Source organism: Cryptomeria japonica, chromosome 8, assembly GCF_030272615.1.
Source record: "Cryptomeria japonica chromosome 8, Sugi_1.0, whole genome shotgun sequence".
NCBI classification, from domain to species: domain Eukaryota; kingdom Viridiplantae; phylum Streptophyta; class Pinopsida; order Cupressales; family Cupressaceae; genus Cryptomeria; species Cryptomeria japonica.
Window position 1 is genome coordinate 388,872,352 of NC_081412.1, and position 19,191 is coordinate 388,891,542.

Below are 19,191 nucleotides of genomic sequence, written 5' to 3' on the forward strand. Positions count from 1 at the left end.
TTGAGTAGTTGATTTGCCATGTGATTTTTGATAATTAAAGAATTAATAATGTGCTCAAGATTAATTTAATTGCCTTTGGTTAGGACCTTGGTGATGTCGAGATTAGGGGCCCATGGTTTAGATGACCAATTTTAGGGTATTACATTTGCCCCTCTTTGAATTAATGTGCGAGTAGCGCTTTGATTCAAAGAATGTGTGATGTCTAGGAGATGCCAGTTCTGAACTTGATTGATCACGAACTAGATGAAAAGCAAGGTGTTTAGCTTGATTTGAAGCAACAAAGCTGAATGAAGTCTAATTAAAGTGATACCTATCCCGAACTTGATTGAACTAAGGAACAATAGAAAAACAAAGATACCGAACTTGAACTTGATTGATCAAGAAGTGGATCTTACTGATCTAGAACTTGATTGATCTTAGATACAGTGAGTGATGATAAAAAAAATCGATCTTGAACTTGATTGATCAAGACACGATGAGCGAAGAATAAACCATTCAGCTTGATCAAGAAATGAATACTGAACACCTGCTTAGATTGAGTGTGATCAAAGAAACTCTTTAAACTTTTGATTGAGTTTAAACGAATAATCAGTTTGATTTGAAGCGATGAAACTGATTAACGTTAAGAGATTAATTCAGATGAAAGACAAATATCAGCTTGATTTGAAGCAATAAAACTGATATGCCCCTAGCGATTGATTTGATTCAGATGATCGAGAGATCTCAACTTGATGTGAAGCGATGAAGTTGAGATGCCCCTTAGCAATAAGGATTTTTTTCTTTAATTGGAAAGATTTTGGTTGACTTTTGATGAAGATTTGAAAAATTTCTCGACTTGTGAGATGTGAAGTCATAAGGTCGTGAGTATGCCCCCTCGGGAGTGAAATCGAAAGATAGCGAGGGATTGATTATAGGCAATTGTTTGCCAAAAATAACTTATTTGAGCATAAATTGATTCTGAGGATTTTTTTTTTGAAAATTCCGGCAATGATTGATAAGAAATTGAGTGTAGAGTTGATTGTAATGTTGATGTGTAGAATGAAATTGAATTAAGATTTAGCGTTGAAGTTGAGCGCAATTTGAAGAAAGAATGAGGATTTGATGAAAAAAGCACTAAGTGGTCAAAATTGTGAAATTGAGTAGCAAAATGATCTCGAATTTCGATTTCGATCCCGAAAATAGAATTAGAGCAGGCACATTAGCTAAGGGTACAATTTTCATAACCATCGGAGCAAGTTGAAAAATTAGGTTTTAGGCTATATATAGGACGAAAGTGTCATTTTCAAATCATTTTAACCCTCCAAGTTTGAAAATTCAAAAAGCCTTATGCGAAGAAAAATGGTGGTCCCTACTCGTCAGCATCGATTTGAGCGCCAGAGACATCACAATCGACCCCGAAACTATGAGCCAGTGGTAAGTGATCGATCTTTAGCCTCTTTATGTTTCCAATTTTGATTTTTTTTGTTTATTTTTTACGTTTTTCATGGGTTTTGGGTCGGGTGTCGCGGTTTATCGTGCGAGACAGGATCCTGTCTCGTATAAGAAACTGACAAATTGTCTTTTATCATTTGAAGCCATTAGATTTGTCGTACGGGATTCACCCTTGTATCGTATGACAGGTCTGTTAAAAGACCATTTTGTCGTGCGATGTGTAAAAGTTTGTCGTTTGAGGCCGTTGACTCGTACGAGAGCCATTCCTAACTTGTACGATATGCTGCTTGACTGTGTTTTGTCGTTCAGAAGACAATGATCATTTTTGAAAGTGTAAACATGAAATTTTGCTTTTTCATTTGACTTATTTGGATTTGCGTGATGTTTAACTTCTCTTGTAGGCTCATTTGGAATGTTTTCTGATGATCGTTGTTGGGTTTTTTTTTCAGGTGTGCTTACTCCTGTGCTCTTCAGATGTGTATATCCTCCCACTATGGCTTTGGTTCGTGATTTGTCTGAGGTTGAGCAGGCTCATGTTGATATGTGTGGCTTGACTCACCTGATGAGGTTACCTGATATCCATGTGAACCATGGGATGCTCACAACATTGGTAGAGCGGTTTCATTCAGAGCATAATACCTTTCATTTGCCAGTTGGGGAGTTGACTATCACTCCCGAGGATGTGTACAGGATCCTTCATATCCCTTTTGCTGGGGATAAGGTGGATTATGATACTACATTGTTACCTGGACTACAGGCTCTTAGGAACGTATTCAGGGATCCCGATATCTTGACTCGTTCTATGAGTTGGGATATATTGATGGGCAAGTACAGTGAGGAGTATCCACTGGCATGTCTCCTAGCAGGTTTCATTGGTTGCTTTTTGATGCCAGATAGAGGGCAACAGGGTTTCCAGAGCGGATGGGGCAGTATGCTGGAGAGGTTGATAGAGACCCCTCAGAGACTTGGCTGGGGCTCTTGTTTGTTGGCCCACATGTATCGGGAGATGCATGAGATTGTCTACAGAGATGGGTGGAGCATGGCTACAGGGGTGTACATTTTACAGGTATGGGCTTGGGAGCACCTTCCCGTTTGTTGGCCGATAGTTGATGATAGCAGAGAGCCAGGGTAGCCGATTATTTACAGGTATGCTGGATATATTACGCAGCCTCATCTGGGCAAGATAGACTTCTGGCGACGACAGCTCAATGATCTGATAGCTGTCATATGGAGACCGTACAGGGGGTTGGAGTCATGGGATGATTGGCGGGCGGTTCAGAGAGATCTTTTTGTTACATGCCCACTGATTGGGAGGTCACAGACCGTTGTGGAGCGATTCGTCATTTCACTAGTGATGAGGCAGTATGGCCGGCCTTAGGGGATCTCTCAGGAGTATACAACGTATGCTCAATACGCTGATGAGGAGAGAAAGGGATGGTCACCTAGGCTATCCTATGCTTTAGCGATGCAGGAGCTGACAGGTTTACACTGTTTGTGATGGGATTACCTGGATGATATAGCAGATGCGGGGGTATTGCCCCAGTAAAGGGATTACTTTCAGCAACATCCATTCCCTCAGTTTACAGATCCAGGAGAGCATGCTCCTCATATTGAGGATGTGGAGGATGATGCCCCCGCACCCGCACCCGCACAGGGACAGGGACAGAGACAGGGCCATAGGCAGGGACAGGGCCAGAGACCAGATGCTCCACGATGGATTGGTGGTGATCTTGGTGCTAGCAGCAGTGGAGTGCGAGTTGATGTTGGACAACAGAGGGGTGAGGGTGGATCCCTTGGGAGAGTAGGTGTGAGGTTGGGTGGTAGATAGGAGGAGCGAGCAGCTCCGAGGCAGGTCCGACAGTGGCAGGATGAGCAAGGTGGAGCCACAGGTGGAGATGGCGGTGGAGATGGTGGCAGAGAGCCTACGAGAGAGAAGGGTACTGACACAGGATGGTCGATGAGAGAACGCCTTGCAGAGCTGCAGTTACAGTTGATAGTGTCTCAGACTCAACTGGTGGAGCGAGACCGGCAGCTGGTCGAGGTTAGGGCCGAGCGTGATCGCCAGATCACAGCATTGAGAGCCGAGTCGAGAGCAGAGATAGAGTCTCTTCGACAGGAGGTGCTTCTCCAGAGCAGTAGGGCTGCATATTATGTGGCGGCATATAGTGTCGCAGTTCCTGTTGCACAGCAAGTGCAACCCTATTCACAATTTATGGCTAGATCAGAGAGAGCACGAGCACCACGCCAGGATCCCGGGCATCAGGCTCCTCCTCCTCCATTAGGCAATGAGGGAGAGGGCGCCAGCTAGATGATTCTTTTTGTAGCTGGGATATTTTTTGTAGACACCCATTTTTTTGTAGCCGATACGATTCTTGCTCCGATGGGAGTTTGTATATGTCATTGGACATCATTTTGTACCCTTATACTTGACATTATATATATACGAGATCTGATTTGACTTCATCATACTTGTGTTGATCGACTATGAGATGTTTCTATATGCTTTATTCTATATGTATGCATTTATTTCAGCATGAATGTATGTAATGCAAATGAATATGGATGTCTATGTTTTGGTTTCTTTTTATATGCAAATAAATGAATGAATGAAAATGAGTAATGAGTAATGAGTAATGCAATTTTTTCATTTTTCTATGCAATAAGATCAATGTAAATGAATAATAATAAAATGAATGATTCTATATGAAATGTTATGTATGCAGCTAAACATCTCAAAACACAAGTACTCAATCGAAGAAATAATGATAAAAAGACCACTTAGCATAAGAAATGATGATGCTTTCAGCTCTCATTCATAAGATAAAGAGATTATTACTATACCAAAATCACTCTAGATTCACAAAAATGCAGAATGAAATGCAAAATGATATGCAAAATGCAACCTAAACCTAGTCACTGGATTTAAAATACTTAAGATTCATCACTGAGCATAACGAACAGAATAGGAAGGTTAGAGTTCCTTTCTTTTTTAATGTGCAATATTAATTATCTTGTCCGCAATGACCCTTTTTTCATTCATATCCTTGGACAAATTTCGTAGGGACCCGAATTGCATCATAAAGAAATTCCCTCAAAACAAACAAAGAAATAATGTGGACCTCCTTGTAGCATACAAATAAGCAGAGTCGAGGTATGTGAGGCGATTTCACCTTAATGTGAAGGCTCTTATCACAGACACCCAGCTAATTTATATGTTTCCAGATCATCGGGATCATTCCTACAAGCAGAAAACAAAGAAAATATTATGCCCCCAATCCTTGTTTCTCTTAGTCATAATAGACTTCCTCGAGTTACTCAGAGGGACAATAATTGAAAATCAATATAAAAGACATCATACAAAGAAAATTTTCATTCATAGCTCAAACTGTTTAGTAATTGTTTTCTGATATGTTGTTTTGTTTGTGAACTCAGTGATAAAAACTCTGTAGTAGTCAGGAGACAGGTGACTGACTTGGAGTGGATGACTAGGTTTCACTGACAGAATAATGACTTGGTTGACACTGCTTAGGATATGTAATGTGCTCTGTCGAGTAACCTAAGACTAGGACGTTGATCAGTTTCAAGTCATGAGGGTTCCAACGAACCAGGATGTCACAAAAGTGACTGAAAATATGTACAAGCGAAAGCAAAAGATGCTTGAAAGCAGGAAATGCCAACGTTGTGTTGATATATGGAGCGCTTGAGTACAAGAGGTGCCTTTTTGCCAGGTTTTCACCTGCTTGGCAGAGATTCATTTTTTTTACCAAGGTGCCTGTTTACCAGGTTTTCACCAGGGCAATTTCTCTCTTTTTATTTTTTTTCTTTTCTTTTCTTTTTATTTATTTATTTATTTATTTTTCAGGACTTTTTCCAACTGTACAAGTTTGCTGGAGCAGAGAGTGCTAAGCAAAGAATTTCTTCAAGTGGATGGTGTTAATCGGTTCACGAAGATGTTCTCCTTCCGAGTTTGAGAGTTGGTAGGCACTGTTGGCAATATAACAAGGATATTGAGAAGGTTGTTGATGATTATGGACATAATTGATTAAAGATGTTTTACTGTCTTGATATTATTATTTTGTCATTGATGTCAAGAAATTGATTTTCTAATTCAGTATGATGTTGCCATATCTTAAGAAATATGATATGAAGATTATAAAGAAGTCACTAAAGACACTGGAAAGAATATGATGAATAAAGGGATAAGTTATTCAATGGGCAACTCTACCGAGTCAGACAATGATGAGATCTTGATGTTTTAGATTGTTTTAACATCATACATATGTTGTAAAATGTAAAGGTTAATACTACACTATGTTATCAGGCAAAGAACCTAGTCAGTAAACCCTAAGGAACTTAGTCGGTAAACCCTTAGGTTATCGTAGTTGGTTAATGAAGACACAATGTCTACCAAGTAAAGTTTAGTATTCATCGAGTTGTAACCGAGCTATAACAGAATGCATTGAATGTTTACATGTGATATTTAATGAAAGAAGCTAATGAGCTAGAGCAGATCAATGATTGGCAAGCCGTGGAAGAAGTTTGTTAACAAATCTAAGGCAATGGAAAGTTGACAAGAAGATCTACAGCTCAGATTGAACCGCATTACCCTAACACAAGTTCTAAGATGATTGTGCAAGTTCCGAGGCAGAGTAAAACATTTTTTAGATCATAAGATACAATGAACCTGGACAAGATTGAAGATCTGATGGCTATGATTGATCATGGGAAATGTGATCAAGGAGATTAAGTGGTTAGATGATTGTTTATAAATAAGGAACTGTTGATAAACAGTGGATGCAGGCAAGTGTATGCACAGGGATGCTACATAGTGATCACCGAGCACAGAAGCTTGAAGACCTGTTGGAATAATAGAGTATTGATGCCCAACAGATAGACAAGATTAGTTCTATGCCTGGATTGTGTTGAACAAATAAGAATCTACTTTAGCATTTTAGATGTGAAGTTGCAGATAGATTGTATTACTGTTAGCTTGTGAAAGTAACAGGAAATCTCTTAACCGAGTGGACTTAACAGTTTTATAAGTAAATCCTCTAACCAGGTGACATTCTAAATGAGTGTTTGAAATCCTTTGACAAGGTCACTTCTAACAAAGTGAAGATCCTAACAGATCTGAGGGAAATCCCTTAACCGGGTCACATCTAGCAATGTGTTTTGTAATCTTTAACAGGATTGGCTTTTAACCGAGCATACTCTAGAAGAGTATATTTCTCAGTGGGTCACAAATCCCATAGTGGTTTTTCCCTATTTGGGTTTCCACGTTAAATCTGGTGTTATGAGGTTTATATTGTTCATATGTTTTTAAGTTTGCATGTTTGATAGTTTTTATTCTATGATTGATATATGTTACTGAGGTAGAATCTGATGTTTTCATTGATGATTAAGTTTGTATGATTCACCCCCCCCCTCTCATTTTGTTGGCTATCAGATTTGTACTTATATTAAGTATCAGAACTATCAATTGGTATCAGAGCTTCGGACTCCAAAAGGAAAGTTTAAAGGCACTTGAGTTAAAGATCCAAAGATGTATAAGAGGGATGCACCTAAGTTGAATAAGTTAAGTTTCTCTACATGGCAGAAAAGGATGAAGCTGCATCTATCAAGAATTGGAGAATATGCTATATACTATCTGGAGAATGATTTTGTTACACCGAGCACCTATCCATTGACTATGGAAGAGATAAAGGAAAAGCAAGAACACATTCAAGCAATGATTGAAATAACATCTGCATTGACTGATTTTGAGTTTAATGATCTAGAAGGCTGCAATGATGCGAAGGCTATGTGGACTAAGCTCATATCTATATATGGAGGAGATGAAAATGTTCAAAGAGCAAAAGTTGATAGTCTAAGAGGACAACTTGAATCTATGAGGATGAATGAAGGTGAGAACATAACCCAATACAGTAGAAGACTAAAGGAGATTGTAAATCAAATCAAGGGAGCAGGAGGAACTATTGAAGAAAAGGATGTGACAAGTAAGTTGTTAAGAACCCTTCTACCTGCCTATGCAATCCGAGTCTCTGCAATCAATGAATTGAGGTCTATACCTAATATGCCAGTTTCCTTGGATGCTATTATTGGTAAGCTACATGCATTTGAGTTAAGTAATTTTGATAACAGTGGGTCATCGGTAAATAAAGTTGAATCTGCATTTAGTTCTTTTCATCTGAATGAATCTAATGATTACAATGAAAGAAAGTATAAGTACTCTGGAGAAGATCATAGTGGAGCAAGTGAAAGATTTCGGAAGAACATGGAGGAGGTACACAAACTGTATGAAGAAATCAGAAAGCAAGAAGAGTTTGAAGCACTATTGGCCAAAAGGTTACCAAGAGGCAAAGGTAAGTATAAGGGAAAACTACCCTTGAAATGTTTTAATTGTGATAAGATTGGACATATGGCTTCTAACTGTCCTGACAAAGATTTCACTGAAAAGAGAGATTACTGAGATGACAGACAAAAAGATAATCATTACAGAGGTCACCGAGACTTCAGAAGAAGAGATGGAAATACCTGCTTAATTGCTGATGAGGAATCTGAAGATGATAAATCAGATGAGACTGATACAGAGGAAGTTGTTTATGTGGCTATCAAGGATGGATTAGATGAAGAAAGGTATGAAGAAAAAGCCCTAATATCTCACATAAACACTAATGATTCTTGGATTATAGATAGTGGATGCTCACATCATATGACAGGAGATAAACACAAGTTTGTTATGTTAGAAGATTATGATGGAGGCTATGTTAGATTTGGTAATGATGCACCATGTCCGGTAAGAGGTAAAGGATCCATAACACTTCTTGATAAAGCAAGATGCAATGATGTTTATTGGGTTGAAGGTTTGAAATATAATTTGTTGAGTGTAGCACAGCTAAACAACACAGGTTACCGAATAGAATTTCAGAAAGGAATTGTCAAAGTTCATGACAAAAATGGAAAGTTAGTTGCTACCGGGACACAAACAAAAGGTAATACATTTCACCTTGACTCTACTCACAACAAGTGCTTGCATGCAAAGATTGATAACACCTGGTTATGGCATAAAAAGTTTTTTCATGTTAATTTTGATAATATGATCAAGATAAGTAAGAAGCACAGAGTAAGAGGTCTACCGAGTCTTGAAAAACTTGAGAATGCTATGTGCCGAGGATGCCAAATGGGTAAGATGACAAGATCCAGCTTTACAAGTAAGTCCTACACTTCTAAGGGAATTTTAGATCTTGTACACACTGATCTTTGTGGTCCTATGAAAGTTCAAAGTTATTATGGTGATAAGTATTTCATATTATTTGTGGATGATTATTCAAGGATGATGTCAGTAATATTTTTAAAAGAAAAATCAGAAGCTTTTCAAATGTTTAAGTGGTACAAGGCTAGAGTTGAAAATGAAACAGGAAGACAACTGAAATGTCTTAGATCAGATAGTGGAGGAGAGTTCACATCTGATGAGTTCAACCTATTTTGCAATGATCATTGTATTAAAAGACAAGTCTCTGCACCGAAGACTCCACAGCAGAATGGAATAGCTGAAAGAAGAAACAAATCTATTGTGGATTGTGCTAAAACATTGATGATTGAGAAGAAGGTTCCACAAACATTTTGGAGAGAAGCAATAAGAACAGCTGTTTACACCTTGAACCGAGTTCAATTGAAGAAAGGTACTTTGAAGACACCTTATGAAATCTGGTATGGCAAGAAACCTAATGTAAGTTATTTTAAGATCTTTGTAAGCAAATGCTATGTTCATAAAGATGATAGAAATGACAAGTTTGATCAGAAAAGTGAAGAAGGAACATTTCTAGGATATTCTTCTAGAAGCAAAGCATTTAAATGTCTGATCAAATCATCTAACAAAATAGTAGAAAGTGCAAATGTGAAAATTGATGAATTTGCAGAAAGAACTGATGACAGGAATTCCAAAGAACCAGAAGACTATGATGAATTTGTCTATGTGCAACCAAAAAGTCCTACCGAGATAACTGTTGAAGGAAATGAGGAAGATATCCAGTTATCGAGTGATGAAGAGGATCATACAGAGCCTACGAGCCTGTATTAGCCAAATATGTCAGAAGACATCATGCACAAAGTCAGATTATAGGAGATAAGGATGATCCAGTGATGACAAGAAACAAACTGAGACAAAACACATGTTTGATATCTGAATTTGAACCAAGAATAGTAAAAGAGGCATTCAATAGTGAAGATTGGATAAATGCTATGACTGAAGAGATTGATCAAATCAAGAAGAATGACACATGGACACTAGTCCCAAGACCTAAGGACAAAAATGTAATCGGTACAAAGTGGATCTTCAGAAATAAGCTAAATGAGAAAGGAGAGGTCATTCGGAACAAAGCAAGATTGGTTTGCAAAGGTTATGCCCAAGAAGAAGGAATTGATTATGGTGAGACTTTTGCACCTGTTGCCAGACTTGAAGGAGTTAGAACATTGCTGGCATATGCTACTTTCAAAAACTTCAAGGTATATCAAATGGATGTCAAATCTGTATTTCTTAATGGAATAATAGAAGAAGAAGTTTTCATTGAACAACCTGAAGGATTTGTTGAAGACAATAATAAAGATCAGGTATGTAAATTGAACAAAGCTTTATATGGTCTGAAAAAAACACCTAAAGCATGGTATGAAAGACTGCACTCTTATTTGATTAAGATTGGTTTTATAAGGACAAGTGAGAACAACAACATGTACATGAAGAATGATGAAAATGGAATACTAATCTCAGCCATATTTGTTGATGATATTATATTTTGTGGAAATTACTCTTTATGCAAGAACTTTGGTAATGAAATGAGAAAAGAATTTGAGATGTCATTAATCAGTGAGATAAAGTATTTTATAGGCTTACAGATACTGCAAATGAAAAATGAAATTTTCATTACTCAATCCAAATACATAAAGAAAATCTTGAAGAAATTTGGAATGGAGGATTCAAAGCTAGTAAGTACTCCTATGACTACAAACTGCAAACTATCAAAGAATGATGAATCTGCATCTGTTGATGAGACACTCTACCGATCCATGATTGGAAAACTACAAAATGTTGTTCACAACAGGCCTGATATAGCACATGCAGTAGGTATTGTTGCAAGATTCTCTGCAAATCCTAAGGAAATACACATGACAGCAATCAAAAGAATTTTCAGATACTTGAAAGGCACTGAAGATTATGGCTTAGTATATCAGAAAGGAAATGATTTTGATTTGAAAGTCTATACTGATGCTGATTGGGTAGGCAACATTGATGACAGGAAAAGTACAAGTGGAGGAGCTTTCTTCTTAGGAGAAAGACTAGTGAGTTGGCTTAGCAAGAAACAAGGATGTGTTTCTCAGTCAACAACCGAAGCTGAATATGTTGCTGCAGCACTGAATTGTACCAACATTGCATGGATCAAACAATTGTTGGAAGGTATAAATGAGAAAGTTACCGAGCTAGTAACTATATTCTGTGACAATACTAGTGCCATTAATATTTCAAAGAACTCTGTTATGCACTCTAAGACAAAGCACATATCTATCAAATATCATTATCTTAGAGAAGAAGCTCATGAAAAGAAAGTGGTGTTGGAATATGTTAACACAAAGGAACAAATAGCTGATATCTTCACCAAGCCACTACCAAAGGACACTTTTGAATATCTCAGAAGAAAGTTAGGGGTCCTACTCCTATCTCTTACTCACTGACTGAGTTCGGTAAAAGAATCACTTCGATGAATCTATTGAATATCTTTTAGGGAGCTGATGCTGGAGTGATAAACTTTAAGAATGCTTTTCTGAAAGTGTACTGGAACAATATTGGGATATACAGAAAATGATACAGGGAACAGGAATTGTAAACAAATGCTCTGACTGAGACTTAGTTGATACACATCAGTAGGAAATAATTTCTTATAGAAACAACTTATGTTTTAGTTCTTTTCATTTTTGGCATTGTTGTCAAAGGGGGAGAAGACCTACCCAAGGAGGAGAAGACTTGAGAAGATTGAGAAGAGAAGTCTGATGTATGGGGGAGAGCAATTCAACATTTCAGAATCACAACAATTTGAATTCTTAATGGTCAAATCAATTGGTCTTGCCATCAAAGCCAAAGGGGGAGATTGTTGGCAATATAACAAGGATATTGAGAAGGTTGTTGATGACTATGGACATAACTGATTAAAGATGTTTTACTGTCTTGATATTATTATTTTGTCATTGATGTCAAGAAATTGATTTTCTAATTCAGTATGATGTTGCCATATCTTAAGAAATATGATATGAAGATTATAAAGAAGTTGGTAAAGACACTGGAAAGAATATGATGAATAAAGGGATAAGTTATTCAATGGGCAACTCTACCGAGTCAGACAATGATGAGATCTTGATGTTTTAGATTGTTTTAACATCATAAATATGTTGTAAAATGTAAAGGTTAATACTACACTATGGTATCAGGCAACGAACCTAGTCGGTAAACCCTAACGAACCTAGTCGGTAAACCCTAACGAACCTAGTTGGTAAACCCTAAGGTTATCATAGTCGGTTAATGAAGACACAATGTCTACCGAGTAAAGTTTAGTATTCACCGAGTTGTAACCGAGCTATAACATAATGCATTGAATGTTCACATGTGATATTTAATGAAAGAAGCTGATGAGCTAGAGTGGATCAATGATTGGCAAGCCGTGGAAGAAGTTTGTTAACAAATCTAAGGCAATGGAAAGTCGGCAAGAAGATCTACAGCTCAGATTGAACTGCATTACCCTAACACAAGTTCCAAGATGATTGTGCAAGTTCCAAGGCAGGGTAAAACATTTTTTAGATCATAAGATACAATGAACCTGGATAAGATTGAAGATCTGATAGCTATGATTGATCATGGGAAATGTGATCAAGGAGATTAAGCGGTTAGATGATTGTTTATAAATAAGGAACTGTTGATAAACAGTGGATGCAGGCAAGTGTATGCACAGGGATGCTACATAGTGATCACCGAGCACAGAAGCTTGAAGACCTATTGGAATAACAGAGTATTGATGCCTAGCAGATAGACAAGATTAGTTCTATGTCTAGATTGTGTTGAACAAATAAGAATCTTCTTTAGCATTTTAGATGTGAAGTTGCAGATAGATTGTATTATTGTTAGCTTGTGAAAGTAATAGGAAATCTCTTAACCGAGTGGACTTAACAGTCTTATAAGTAAATCCTCTAACAAGGTGACATTCTAAATGAGTGTTTGAAATCCTTTGACAAGGTCACTTCTAACAAAGTGAAGATCCTAATAGATCTGAGGGGAATCCCTTAACCGGGTCACATCTAGCAATGTGTTTTATAATCTTTAACAAGATTGGCTTTTAACCGAGCATACTCTAGAAGAGTATATTTCTCAGTGGGTCTGAAATCCCACAGTGGTTTTTCCCTATTTGGGTTTCCACGTTAAATCTGGTGTTATGAGGTTTATATTGTTGATATGCTTTTGAGTTTGCATGTTTGACAATTTTTATTCTATGACTGATATATGTTACCGAGGTAGAATCTGATGTTTTCATTGATGATTAAGTTTGTATGATTCACCCCCCCTCTCATCTTGTTGGCTATCGGATCTGTACTTATATTAAGTATCAGAACTATCAGGCACTAGAGCCATATGCTGCAGTAACAATGTAGAGACCCAGCCATTTGGGTTCAAATTTCCCTTTATTGTCGCGAAACTGTTGATTTTTTGGATTTTCTCTCAGAACTAGGTCACCAACTTGAAATTCTCTTTGTCAAACTTTCTTGTTATACCCTCTGGACATTCTCTTCTGATACACTCTGAGATGATCAAACGCCACTTGCCGACACTCATCCAGCAATTCAAGTTCTTGCAATCTAGATATTCTATGATCGTCATCAGTAACAAGACCTTGCAACGAAACTCTTAGAGATGGTATTTCTACTTCAATAGGTAATACTGCTTCAGACCTGTACACCAAAGAAAATGGTGTAGCCCCTGTAGGTGTTCTGATACTGGTTCTGTAAGCCCATAGTGCAGGATTGAGCTACAGATGCCAATCCTTCCCAGACTTGTTCACTGTTCTATGCAAGATAGTCAGTAGGTTTTTGTTAGACGCCTTAGCTTGTCCATTACCTTGAGGGTAATATACTGATGAATAGTGTTGCTTTATTTTGAATTTCTCACAAAGCTCGTCTAGATCTTTATTCTTGAATTGCCCTCTATTATTAGTCACGATGGACGAAGGTATCCCATACCTACAAATTATATAGTTTAGGATGAATAAGGCGACTTGTTTACCAGTTACCTTGGTGAGCAGAACTGCCTCTAACCACTTGGTGAAATACTTAGTGGCAGTTATGATGAATTTATGTCTGTTGGATGAAGCCGGATATATCTGACCAATGAGATCAAAGGCCCATTGCTGGAAAGGCTAGTGTGTTATAAATGGTATGAGGTCCCTTGCCGGGGCATGTATGAGATTTCCATGAAGCTGACATTTCTCACAAGTCTTAGCAAATTTTATGGCGTCTTTTTCCATATCTGGCTAGTAGTAGCCAGCCCGTAATAGTTTCTGAGCTAAAGTAAAACCATTTGAATGAGATCCACAAATACCTTCATGGACTTCCGATAATACATGTTTAGATTCTTCAGTTTCTAGACATCTAAGAAAAGTACCGTCCAAACCTCGTCTAAATAAATCGTTAGCTATGATAACATACCGCGAAGCGTTTCGAGTTAGGTTTCTTTTCTCGTTACGAGTAAGGTTTTCAGGGATAATTTGATCACATAGATAGGAATAGATGTGGCTGTATCGGGATGAGTCATGTCCAATAATAGAACAGACTATTTGGGTCTCAGGAGAATCATAAGCAGGGTAATATAACTCTTCCACCAGGAAATCAAAGCGAAAATTGGACTCTTGTAGCTCAGGTATAGATGCCAAGGTGGCCATAGCATCTGCTACTCTATTCGCTGATCTAGGAATCTGTTGGAATGATACAAAAGCAAAGTACTTCTTGAGATCGTCTACCATCCTCTTGTAAGGCATCAATTTCTCATCTCGAGTCTGATATGTATCGTTGATCTGATTGATAACCAGCTGAGAATCTCCATAGATATGTAATTCAACAACTTTCCATTCACCAAAGCTTGATATTATGCAATGTTGTTTGTGCAAGGGAATAGAATCTTATAAGACTTTGGAATTGAATACTTTTGAGGAGTAATGAATAGTATGCCAACACCTGAACCATTTTGAGTAAAGGAACCATCGAAGAACATCTTCCAGGGTTGTTGAGTAAGATGCATTATTGATTCATCTGGGAACTCGATGTGTAGTGGTTGAGTATCCTCAAGTGGAGCTTCAGCAAGTTGATTAGCAATTACTTGTCCTTTTATGGCTTTGCATTCCACATATTCAATGCCAAACTCTATAAGGATCATAACCCATTTCGCCAATCTTCCAGTGAGTGTTGCTTTATTAAGAAGATACTTGAGTGGATCAATTTTGGCCACCAACTTGATTGAACATGCTAGCATATAGTGCCTCAGTTTCTGTGATGCAAAGACTAATGCCAAGCATGCTTTTTCTATTATACTGTAGCTCATTTCATAAGACACTAATGTCCTACTGATGTAATAAATAGCTCTTTCCTTTTTGTTGTCATCCTATTGCGCCAGAAGTGCCCCTAGTGATGAATTAGTTGCTGATATATATAAGATTAGTGGCTCACCCTGAATAGGTGGCATCAATATCAGTGGATTAGATAGGTACTCTTTTATCTGCTGAAGATGTTGTTTACATTGTTGATCCCAGTTGTATATTATTCCTTTTCTCAATACTTTTATAAAAGGTTGAGCCTTGTCTGCTAGTTGAGAAATGAATCTTCTAATGGATTGGAGACGTCCCTGTAGACTTCTCATTTGATTGATGTTCTTTGGAGGTGGCATTTCCATTATAGCTTGGCCCTTCTCGGGATCAACCTCGATGCCCTTCTTTGAAATGATGTAGCCAAGTAGTTTACCAGATGTCACTCTGAATGCACACTTCTTTGGATTTAATTGGAGCTTAAATTTTTCTATTCTATCAAGTATAGGACCTAACTCTTGAATATGCGTTGATCTTTTCATAGTCTTCACTAAGGTGTCATCAACATAATCTTCCATATTCTTATGCATCATGTCATGAAAGATAGTTGTAACTTCTCTTTGATAGGTCGCCCCTGCGTTCTTTAACCCAAATGGCATGACGTTCTAGCAAAAGGTTCCCCATGCATAGGTGAAAGCTGTCTTTTCTTGATCTCCAGGAGTGATTTTAATTTGATTGTAACTGGAAAATCTGTCCATTAGTGAGTACATCTCATACCCAGCCGTCATGTTGACTATCATATCAATATTTGGCAATGGAAAGTCATCTTTTGGACATGCTTTGTTGAGATCTCTAAAATCTGTACAAACTCTGATAGATTTATCTTCCTTCGACACAGGTACTATGTTGGAAATCCATTCAGCATTATTGCTCTGATAAATCCAACTTTGAGTAGTTTCTCTAGTTCAACTTTGACCAATAGTGCGACATGCAGGTGCATCTTATAGAGTTTTTGTTTAACTGGTTTTACTCCTGGTGTGATTGAGAGATGGTGCATAATGAGATCAGGATCCAAGCCTGGCATATCAGAGTATGTCCATGCAAAGTTTATTTTATTCTCTAAGAATAACTGAGTGAAATCCTTCAATTCCTCTGCTGATAGTGATTGAGCTACGTGAATAATTTGTGGTGTCTCTTGATTCCTGATATTCACTGGCTGAGTTGGCTCGATCAATATGGAAGATCGCTCCTGAAAATGACTGGGCAGTATACCAAGTATCTCACCTTTAGGCGCTTCAAAGAGGTTTTCACCTTTAGGTACATCCTTTATTTTCTCTTTTTTATATTCTGACACCGCCACAATATGGTTTTCGCCATCAGATCTTTTAATTTTATTTTTCTTGTTTTTGTGACTAAGATACTTGATATCCTCTTCAGTCATATTTTCACTCCGTTCACTAGTGGAAGAGTTCATAGGTTCAACTGCATTGAGATAATAGGATAATGTATAGTCATTGGCAAAAGTAGGTATATCCATGGGTTTATTCTGTAAAGTACAGTCAATCAATTCGGGATGTAAGGACAAATTTTGGATAGGTTCAAGAGCGTTCACGGTATTATTATCACAACTGCAGATCGAAAAGTCGAGTTCCAGAATGATACCTTGCGTAAGTGTCTCGAGACCAGGAAGAGTCAGATCATGATTATTAAAGTTCATGTTAATATTTAATCAATCTAATCCAATAGAAATACTTGTAACGTCGTTTACTATGCCGGACTGGACGTCATATCGTGGTTTAACAACAATAAGACTAGTAGGCAACTTTTCATTGTTTATATCAGATGATTCAAAATTTGAGGCTGAGTGGGTATCATCATGAACATGACTATCATTAGAGTCATCAGAGTCATTGGATGAAGTTTCCAAGTCTCTTTCAGGTGATTTAGTAAGCATATGTATGGTATCAATACTAACATCTTTAATGCTACAAGTTCCTTCATATTGTGGTTCATTTGTCATTTGTATCTGACACACCTATTGACATGATCTCATTGTTTCGGTGATTTTTTGTCGTCTACTCCATTCAGCTTCTTTTGGACTGATGACTAGTTCTTGTTCTGTAGCTTCCAACTCTTCCTGTGTAGTGCTATAACTGATTTGTTCTATTTTTGGATAAGGGCACATAGATGAGAAGCTTTCTGGTATTGTTCCTTCTTTCAATGCTTGTTCATAATTTGCTTGCCTCTTTTGTCTAATTTCTTGTATTTCCCTCTCTAGTTTTATGCGCATTAGCTCTTGAGTATCATCTATGACACCACTAGATTCTTCTAGAGTTTCTATAGTGGATGTGTCTGAAAGATAGTCAGGACCCCATTCATACTCGTTTGAATCAGTCTCTGAATCATTTACTTGTTGCCTTCCAGTATATGTGACTGGAACTTTTAATGGTGCAAACAATTCTCTGATTCTTACGACTTCATCTCTTATATCCTTAGGAACCTCAACTTCTTGTATTATCGTAGCTGATAGCATCGAAGCTTGAGCACTGACTATTTCTTCTTTCTTGACCGTTGATTCTTCTTTCTCTTGTCTACACTCTACTTTTGTTTGTTTAGTGTCTGCTTTATGTAATGTTAAAGACGATATCTTTTTTGAGCCTTTAGACTTAGAAACATGTTTTTGGTCTGATGTCTTTTTCGGATTGTATCCTAGTCCAGCCTTATCATGTGTGGATTTGGTTTGTAGCTGAATTGGTTCAGTAATACCTTCTTTTTGTTTGCCCAAAGGACCAGTACTTGAGTACCCCATGCGCTGAATCATTTTGTAACCACGACCATATTGGTTTGAGGAAATCTCACAATGTCGTACCTCCTCATTTGGACTATCTTCCTTAAAGAGCCAATTAAGCACATCATCCTCTTCTATTTCATCCGCCAAGGAGGTAGAAGACAATATGAAGAGGCCATCATATATAGTATTCGAAGCTGAAGTTTGTGTTCTCATAGCCTCTGATGGCTTGCCCAACTATTTTAGTGATGGAGGGAGAGAAACTAATGATAGTACCGGCTCTATCTTGTAGCCATCCATGCCGGTATCTGTAATCTTCAATCTCTTTTCTAAGTCTTTCATCAATGTTTCTGGATCTTCATTTGGAGAGGCTGCCCTATTATGAGGCACAAAAGTATCTGCACCTTTTGTCAATGCATTACAGATGACATTTGTATCAGCAAGAATACTGACTTCAGCTCCGTTATAAGGAAACTTTAAGAATTGGTGATATGTTGACAGTACTGCCTTCATTTCATGAATCCACGACCTGCCCAGTAATATATTGTATGACAATGGAATATCAAGAACCTGGAAAAGGACATCTCTCTCTACTGGTCCCACTCTAATTGGTAATGATACCAGACCTTTGGAGGTCCTCTCTTCTTCATCATAGGCTTTAATTGTTATTTTCTTGCCTGGACCAATGACATTTTCAGAGAATCCTAGTTGTGTAAGTAGATGATAAGTACAGATATTCAACCCTGTGCCTCCATCTATCAAAACACATTTAACTCTGTGTTTGTGGATCATGGCTTCAATATGCAATGGCTAGTTATGTGGATGATTTAATGAATTGTCATCTTCTTCAGAGAAGGTCAAATAGTGAGGTGAAGTCAGATGACCCACCATAGACTGAAACCGATCAATGTCTAAATCTTTTGGAATGTTGGTAGTGAGCAATGCTTTGTCTAGGATTTCCTTGTGAGCAGATGAGAGTTGTAGCAATTCAAAAATTGAAATTTGAGCATTTGTCTTTTTTAACTGTTCAACCACGCTGTATCTAGAGGATGATGATGAGGTTAATCTTTTAAATCTGTCCAAGGTTGATTCCTTTTGTTTGTTTGGCAAGGCTGTTGGATTTTATGTTTCTTGAGCCGAGTTGGAAGAACTAGATCCTTGGAGGGTAACTTTCTTTTGAGATCAGGTCAGAGCTCTTGTATATCGTGATTCATTTGGTTTATCTTGAACTATAATCACATTGCAATATTTTGAGTGTGAAGGTTAAATCATGTTGATAACGTTGTCCTGACTAGCATAAGTATAATTTACCTCGGCACCTCCTTTGGTCTTTGAGAAATCACCTTGTTCGTAAGCAGGCAAAGG